Source organism: Gymnodraco acuticeps, unplaced genomic scaffold (genome assembly GCF_902827175.1).
Source record: "Gymnodraco acuticeps unplaced genomic scaffold, fGymAcu1.1, whole genome shotgun sequence".
NCBI classification, from domain to species: domain Eukaryota; kingdom Metazoa; phylum Chordata; class Actinopteri; order Perciformes; family Bathydraconidae; genus Gymnodraco; species Gymnodraco acuticeps.
In genome coordinates, this window is record NW_022990214.1 from 2,121,280 (window position 1) to 2,130,221 (window position 8,942).

Below are 8,942 nucleotides of genomic sequence, written 5' to 3' on the forward strand. Positions count from 1 at the left end.
TTTGTAGCTTGATTCTACTCAAGTGGAAATCCCCAGCTTAACCTGCCCATCAGGACTGGATTAGAGATATATTTTTCTTTGTTAATATGGAAAAAATTAGATGTACGCTGAGAGGGTCATCTGCTAGTTTTATAAAGACATGGGGACCATTTCTTGCATATACTGATAAAATGACCTTTGATTATGACATTATTACAAACAAACTAAACAAGTTTTACAAATTCCTTATGATTCACTAACAAACACAGTGTGGTTAGCAAATACAAAACACCATCTACAAACTAATAAACAAATAAAAAATGTATCTATCAAACAAAAACATTACATTTTTCTAATAAATCATGTTTCAGAGACAAATTCAGCATAGGTTTTACAAGTACAAAACCTTTTTTTACAAGTACAAAACGTTTTCTTCTCACGTCATGGAATATTACTGCCAAAAGTCACGTAATATTCCGCATAGACTGCATCTATGGAGACATAGCCTAATTAACAATTACTGTACTGTATGATAATGAGTATTAAGACTATTCGGTTTGTTAAAAATCATAAAGCTAGGTAGTTGCATTAGCTCAAGAATAGATTAAAAGTTATCCAAAAGGAAGGAAGGAATTCAAAATGACGCGGTAAAGCGACTGCAGTACCGCTTCGCTGCTCCGATTCTCTGGCCCATCTCACGCTCCATTGTTCCCTCACTCGAGAACAAGACCCCGAGATACTTGAACTCCTTCATTTGGGGTAAGGACTCTGTCACGATCTGTCTTTATGGTGTCTTGTCTTGTTTCATGTTTTATTTTGAAAGGTCTTCACCTCCTGTCTTGCCTGTTTCTGTCTGCGTTGTGTCTTGTTTGGATTTGTCTGTGGTTCCCTGTCGTTAGTTTCCCTGGTGTGTCTGATTACCCGATTGTGTTCACCTGTGGCCCCTGTGTTTTCTCCTCCCTCCTCACCTGTGTCTTGTTTGTGTGATTAGTCTTGTGTGTATTTAAGTTCTGGTTTTTCTGTCTGTCTTTGTCGGTTCGTCTTTTGTCATGACTAGTTCGTCGGTGAGTGTTCTGTTCTGTCTGTTATCACCTAGCCTTGAAATAAAGGAACTTTCACTTTAATCTGCATTTGGGTCCTACCTGCTTCACACACCGTGACAGTACGAACCGACCAAACAAATGGACCCAGCAGATTATCCATGGGAGGTAGAATTACAGCATTTTACCTTCTATCTGGCTTGCTGCTTCGATTGGTGGAAGGGAGCGTCCAGTGTTCGGCAGAAGAGGGCCGCTCTGGTAGAGAGGCACCGGTTGGCAGCAGAGAAACTATGTTTTGTGGAGTTCTTACCTGACTGGATTTTGGACTTCCTTGAAACATGTGATTCCCAGCCTGCTAGCCCCAGGCATGCTAACTCCATTTCTCCCAATTCCCAATCTGGCACCATACGCCTTGGTGGGTTCCGCCTACAGTCAACCCGTGCTTCTGCCCCAGTTCCTGCTCCTGTCCAGGAGTCGTATTCCGGAACTCGTCAGGCTTATGGAGGTCCACGGAGTATTCAGGAGGCTGCTAAGAGGAGTCGTCGCAAGGCGAGGCTAGCAGCCCGAGCCCCAGCAGCCATGGTTCCGGCTCCAGTACAGGCCCCAACAGCCATGGTTCCGGCTCCAGTGCCGGACCCAGCAGCCATGGTTCCGTGCTCCAGTACCATCCCACATAGCCATGGTACCGTACTCCAGTACCATCCCACACAGCCATGGATCCGTGTTCCGGTTCCTTGCGCAGCAGCCATGGTTCCGGCTCCAGTGCCGGCCCCAGCAGCCATGTTTCCGGCTCCAAAACCGGCTCACACAGCCATGATCCAGGCTTCAGCTCCGGACCTTACAGCCATGTTTCCGGCTCCAGAACTGGATCTTACAACCGTGGTCCCTGCACCAGAGCTGGCCCATACAGCCATGGTTCCGGCCCCAGTTCCAGCCATGGTTCCGGCTCAAGTACCGGCTCCAGCAGTCATGATCCCGACTCCAGCACCTCGTCTCCTGTTGGCTCTCCAGCCAACACCAGCTCCCCGAGTCTTGTCGGCGTACCGGCCGACTCCAGCACCTCGTCTCCTGCTGGCTCCCCAGACGACGCCAGCTCCCCGTGTCCTGTCGGAGTACCGACCGACACAAGTTCCCTCTCAAGTCCCCTCTCAAGTTCCTACCCGAGTCCCCTCTCGAGTTCCCTCTCGGGTCCCCTCTCGAGTCCCCTCTCGAGTCCCCTCGCGAGTCCCCTCTCCAGTTCCCTCTCGAGTCCCCTCTCAAGTCCCCTCTCCAGTCCCCTCTCCAGTCCCCTCTCCAGGCTCCTCTCGAGTCCCTTCTCGAGTCCCCTCTCCAGTTCCCTCTCAAATCCCTTCTCGAGTCCCCTCTCTAGTCACCTCTCAAGTTCCTACCCGAGTCCCCTCTCGAGTCCCCTCTCGAGTCCCCTCTCGAGTCCCCTCTCCAGTTCCCTCTCGAGTTCCCTCTCGGGTTCCCTCTCCTGTCCCCTCTCGAGTTCCCTCTCCAGTCCCCTCTCGAGTTCCCTCTCCTGTCCCCTCTCGAGTCCCCTCTCGAGTCCCCTCTCGAGTCCCCTCTCGAGTCCCCTCTCCAGTTCCCTCTCAAGTCCCCTCTCCAGTCTCCTCTCGAGTCCCCTCTCTAGTCCCCTCTCCAGTTCCTACCCGAGTCCCCTCTCCAGTTCCTACCCGAGTCCCCTCTCCAGTTCCCTCTCGGGTCCCCTCTCGAGTCCCCTCTCGAGTCCCCTCTCGAGTTCCTACCCGAGTCCCCTCTCCAGTTCCCTCTCCAGTTCCCTCTCCAGTCTCCTCTCGAGTCCCCTCTCGAGTCCCCTCTCGAGTCCCCTCTCAAGTTCCTACCCGAGTCCCCTCTCCAGTTCCCTCTCCAGTTCCCTCTCAAGTCCCTTCTCAAGTCCCCTCTCTAGTCACCTCTCAAGTTCCTACCCGAGTCCCCTCTCGAGTCCCCTCTCGAGTTCCCTCTCCAGTTCCCTCTCCAGTTCCCTCTCCAGTTCCCTCTCCGGGTTCCCTCTCCGGGTCCCCTCTCGAGTCCCCTCTCCAGTCCCCTCTCGAGTTCCCTCTCCAGTCCCCTCTCGAGTTTCCTCTCCAGTCCCCTCTAGAGTCTCCTCTCGAGTCCCCTCTCGAGTCCCTTCTCAAGTCCCCTCTCAAGTCTCCTCTCCAGTTCCCTCTCCAGTTCCCTCTCCAGTTCCCTCTCAGGTCCCCTCTCAAGTCCCTTCTCGAGTCCCCTCTCAAGTTCCTACCCGAGTCCCCTCTCCAGTTCCCTCTCCAGTTCCCTCTCAAGTTCCCTCCTTTAGTCCCTCCTTTAGTCCCCTCTCTAGTCCCTCCTCTAGTTCCCCTCGCGAGTCCCCTCTCGAGTTCCCTTCTCTAGTCCCTCCTCTAGTCCCTCCTCTAGTCCCTCCTCTCTCCTCTAGTCCCCTCTCTAGTTCCCCTCTCGAGTCTCCTCTCGAGTTCCCCCTTGGTTCCTCTCTCGAGTTCCCCATTGGTTCCCCTCTCGAGTCTCCTCTCGAGTCCCCTCTCGAGTCTCCTCTCGAGTCCCCTCTCGAGTCCCGTCTCAAGTCCCTACCCAATGTCCTGGTCCGTTGGAGGTTCCGCTGGGGGTCCTGCCAACTCCATGTACTGTCCCGTTGGAGGCCCCGTCGACTACTCCTCTGCCGGGGGTCCTGCCAACCCTTTGTCCTGTGCCGTTGGAGGCCCCGCCGACTACTCTCCTGCCGGGGGTCCTGCCAACCCTTTGTCCTGTCCCGTTGGAGGTCCCACCGACTACTCTCCTGCCAGGGGTCCTGCCAACCCTTTGTCCTGTCTCGTTGGAGGTCCCGCCGTCTACTCTCCTGCCGGGGGTCCTGCCAATCCTATGTCCTGTGCCGTTAGAGGCCCCGCCGACTACTCTCCTGCCGGGGTTCCTGCCAACCCTTTGTCCTGTCCCGTTGGAGGCCCCGCCGACTACTCTCCTGCCGGGGGTCCTGCCAACCCTTTGTCCTGTCCTGTCCCGTTGGAGGTCCCGCCGTCTACTCTTCTGCCGGGGGTCCTGCCAACCCTTTGTCCTGTCCCGTTGGAGGTCCCGCCGTCTACTCTCCTGCCGGGGGTCCTGCCAACCCTTTGTCCTGTCTCGTTGGAGGTCCCGCCGTCTACTCTCCTGCCGGGGGTCCTGCCAATCCTATGTCCTGTGCCGTTGGAGGCCCCGCCGACTGCTCTCCTGCCGGGGGTCCTGCCAATCCCGTGTCCTGGTCCTTTTCCGTGGGGGATCCTGCCGAGGCCTGTCCCACCAGCTCCGACACTGGTTCCTGCCCGGCCTCCGAAGCTGTCTGGTCTTCGCCCTCGAGCCCGGCCCTCTGAGAGCCGCAGTCTTCACCCTCGATCCCGGCCCCCTGAGAGCCACGGCTTTCGCCCTCGAGCCCGGCCCCCTGACTTTCCCGGCCGCGGTCCTCGCCCTCATGCTCGGCCCCCTGAGTTCGCCCGCGATGGCCTTCGCCCCTCCATAACCCCCACCTTGGACTCTGTCTTGCCCCCGGGCCGTCCGCCCGAATACCCCTTTTTGAACTCTGCCTTGCCCCCGGACCGTCCGCCCGAGATCCCTTCCTGGTCCTCTGCTGTGCTCCTGGGCGGTCAGCTCAGTCCCGTCCTCCTGACCCCCTCCACCCACCCTGGTGGCCTCAGATTTAGAGGTGCTGATCCTCATCCCAGCCGCTTCACACTCGGTTGCGAACCGATCCAGTGAGTGCTGAAGGTCGCAGACCGATGAAGCCATCAGAACCACATCATCTGCAAAAAGCAGTGGTGCAATCCTTAGTCCACCGAACTGCAGACCTCCTCCCCCACGACTACGCCTCGAAATCCGATCCATGTATATTACAAACAGGATTGGTGACAAAGCGCAGCCCTGGTCGGAGGCCAACCCTCACCGGGAATGGGTCCGACTTACTGCCGAGGACCCGGACACAGCTCTCGCTTTTGAAGTACAGAGATTGGATGGCCCTGAGTAACAAACTGTCCTTCACTGCAAACATCGCTGCTACAACCCGTTGCTGCAGATACACGCTTTACAACATCAGGAGGATACGTCCCCAGCTGACCCAGAAAACAACGCAGGTTCTGGTCCAGGCTCTCGCCATCTCACGCCTAGACTACTGCAACTCCCTCCTGGCTGGTCTACCTGCATGTGCCATCCGACCTCTGCAGCTCATCCAGAATGCAGCGGCTCGTCTGGTCTTCAACCTTCCAAAATGTTCCCACACCACGCCGCTCCTCCGCTCCCTTCACTGGCTTCCGGTAACTGCTAGAATCCACTTCAAGACACTGGTACTTGCATACCATGCTGCGAATGGATCTGGCCCTTCCTACATCCAGGACATGGTTAAACTGTACACCCCAGCGCGTGCACTACGCTCTGCATCAGCCAAACGACTCGCTGCACCCTCGCTGCGAGGGGGACCCAAGTTCCCATCAGCAAAAACACGTGGGTTTGCTATCCTGGCTCCAAAATGGTGGAATGAGCTCCCCATTGAAATCAGGACAGCAGAAAGCCTGCACATCTTCCGGCACAGACTGAGAACTCATCTCTTTCGACTCCACTTCGAGCGATAGAATTACTAACAAAGAACTGCTAACAGAGCACTTATATACTAATAAAGGACTGGCTTATCTATAGCCAGTTGAGTAGCACTTGAAATGTTTGGCTCTATGAAACCTGATGTACTTATATGATTCTGTTTTCTTCAAGGTTGTGTCTTCCTGGTCGAATGTACTTATTGTAAGTCGCTTTGGATAAAAGCGTCAGCTAAATGCAATGTAATGTAATGTAGCACTTTGAATTGCCTTGTGTTGAAAAGTGCTATATAAATAAACTTGCCTTGCCTTGCCTTGCCTAGAGACCCCCTCACCCCATACTCCCGCAGCACCTCCCACAGTAACTCCCTGGGAACTCGGTCATACGTCTTCTCCAAGTCTACAAAACACATGTAGATCGGATAAGCGTACTCCAAGGCCCCCTCCAGGATCCTTGCGAGAGTAAAAAGCTGATCCATCATTTCACGACCAGGACGGAATCCGCATTGTTCCTCCTCAATGTGAGGTTCGACAATCGGCCTGACCCTCCTTTCGAGTACCTTAGAGTAAACTTTCCCGGGGAGGCTGAGTAGTGTGATGCCTCTGTAATTGGCACACACCCTCTGATCCCCCTTTTTGAAAAGGGGAACCACCACCCCGGTCTGCCACTCCTTCGGTACTGTTTCCGACTTCCACGCAACGTTGATGAGACGTGTCAACCATGACAGTCCCTCAACACCCAGAGCCCTCAGCATTTCTGGGCGGATCTCATCCACCCCTGGGGCCTTGCCACTGTGGAGTTATTTGACGACCTCAGTGACCTCCCCCCGGGAGATTGGTGTTGATCCCCCGTCATACTCCAGCTCTGCCTCTACCATAGAGGGCGGAGTTGTCGGGTTCAGGAGTTCCTCAAAGTGTTCCTTCCAACGCCCTAACACTCCATCAGTTGAGGTCAACAACGTCTTGGATGGTCCCCTGCTTTCCCCTCCTGAGGTGTCGGACAGTTTTCCAGAACAACTTTGGTGCCGCCCGAAAGTCCTTTTCCATGTCTTCTCCGAACTTCTCCCACACCCGCTACTTTGCCTCGTCCACGGCTGAGGCTGCTGCCCTTCGGGCCTGTCGCTACCTTGCAACTGCCTCGGGAGTCCCCCGGGATAACAAATCCCTGAAGGCCTCCTTCTTCAGTCGGACGGCTTCCCTGACCACCGGTGTCCACCAGGAGGTTCGAGGGTTACTGCCCCTTGAGGCACCTAAGACCTTGAGACCACAGCTCCCCGCCGCGGCTTCGGCAATAGAGGCTTTGAACACCGACCACTCTGGTTCAATGTCCCCAACCTCCACAGGAATGCCGGAGGTGTGAGTTGAAGGCCTCCTGAACTTGGGCCTCCTCCATACGTTCCCAGTTCCCCCGAACTACACGTTTGGGCTTACCAGGTCTATCCAGAGGCTTCCCCCGCCACTCGACCCAACTCACTACCAGATGTTGATCAGTTGACAACTCCGCCCCTCTCTTTACCCGAGTGTCCAAAACATACGGCCTCAGGTCCGATGATCCAACCAGATCCAACTGGTAACGCTCCACCTCCCGCACAAGCTCCAACAAGCCGTTTAGGACAGAGAGTGAATACACTCAGAGATGCTGTATGAGAAACCAATGTGAGTTTGGAAAATTGCACAATATAAATCTATTCTAGTATACCTCAACAATGGAATTATGATCAGTAGAAATGGCCATGACATGGGACCTTTAACATACCTCAAATGGGGGAAACAACTCTTGAAAATGACTTAATTGATAGCAAGTTAATTTAGCCTCTCAATGGTCTCCTAAAGTTTACTTGATTGTCTCAGGCTGGTTTTGGGAGTGTGGCAGTGTTCGGGATCCTCCTGGGAGAGACGTTTAAACAGGCATAGGGCAAGAGCAACTAAACTGGCAAACAGGCAAAAAACTTGCTTGCAAAAAGGCTAGAGAGGCATAGTAAAAACCTTTCACGGCAAGAACACAGAGAGGAATTAATGCAGGCTTCGGGCTTTTGTACGGTGGCTCATGAGCATGTAACTGGCAGGTGTGCTTGATTGTGAATTTCTCCCAGCTGTGCTGAATAAGGAAATTAGATTAATACTTAAATTAATAACTATCAACAAAATGACCCTATCAATAGCTAGTGAAAGCTTTTCTAGGATTTTCGAACTCTTAGATAGTAGAGGTTGGCATAGCTCACTGTTGTGCAACATTACACAAACCAGCCTATATCAAACGACAAGCATTTATTAAATACGATAATAAATGAAAAGCACACAAAGTTTAGACTAAGCAATCAAAAGGGAATATGTACACAAAGGTGAGGGTGTGTGCGTGTTTGGAAGAGCTGGTTTGAAGGCGGATTATTAGTTTTGCTTTGGGAGAATCCCAACTGAGGAAAATGACCCGAGTGTCAGCCATGAGCTGTTTGAATTCTCTACATGATTAGGAAAATATAGCTTCAGTTATCCTTTATTATCTCCTAGTTTATACACTGGACCTTCCTTTATAAAAGGAAAGGAGAAAATGCTGTCCCACAATACCTTGCGGGCGCAAAGTGCTTTGGTTCTCACTTTGAACACTATATTAAATCCAAGAACGTTGCGCTAATTACTGTAGAATTATCAAATAAAGTCAACATTTCACAGTTGTCTGAATTGTGTGAGTAACCATTTCCTTTAACTTACTTTAAAATATATATATTTTACACTGTTGTCTTTGTTTATGAAGTTTCAAACGGCAGACGCACTGCAATAACATCCACTGGCACATTATAAATACAGTCAGTCAGATTGTATGTGCATCAAAGTATTTTTTGCTAAGCCTTTTGAATTCTCCTTCACATCTTTCATTAACCCCATTACGTTTTTTTCACTGAGGTTAAGGAATAGTACGTAGCAAAAGACAACTTGACAATCCAATCACAGCCAAAGAGTATCTGTAGTTGAGTGCATCTCTCACGCTGAAAAAGAAAGTGTGCATGGTCCTGTGACCGTTTTAATGTCCACGTGTGTAGCAGATGAAGGATGAGTGCTTTAAGTCCTTAAAGTTTATGTGTTTGTGGCAATGTTTAAAAGTGATTATTACGTGTATGGTTATAATGTCGGGTTAATATGAGAATTGGTCTACATGCGACTGTATGTGTATGTAATACTAATGTCAACTTGCGTAACAAGCTCATATTACCTTAATACAACAGATCACACAATAACGCTCAGTGAATAAAGTAAAAAAGGTAGTTAAGTTATTCTAGTAAATATATATAAAGTATATATTCTTCATGTCCCACAGGTTCCCTTGGAACTTGCAGCTTTGGCACGGTTGTAACTCGCAGGACAATCAGAGCATACAAGAGGA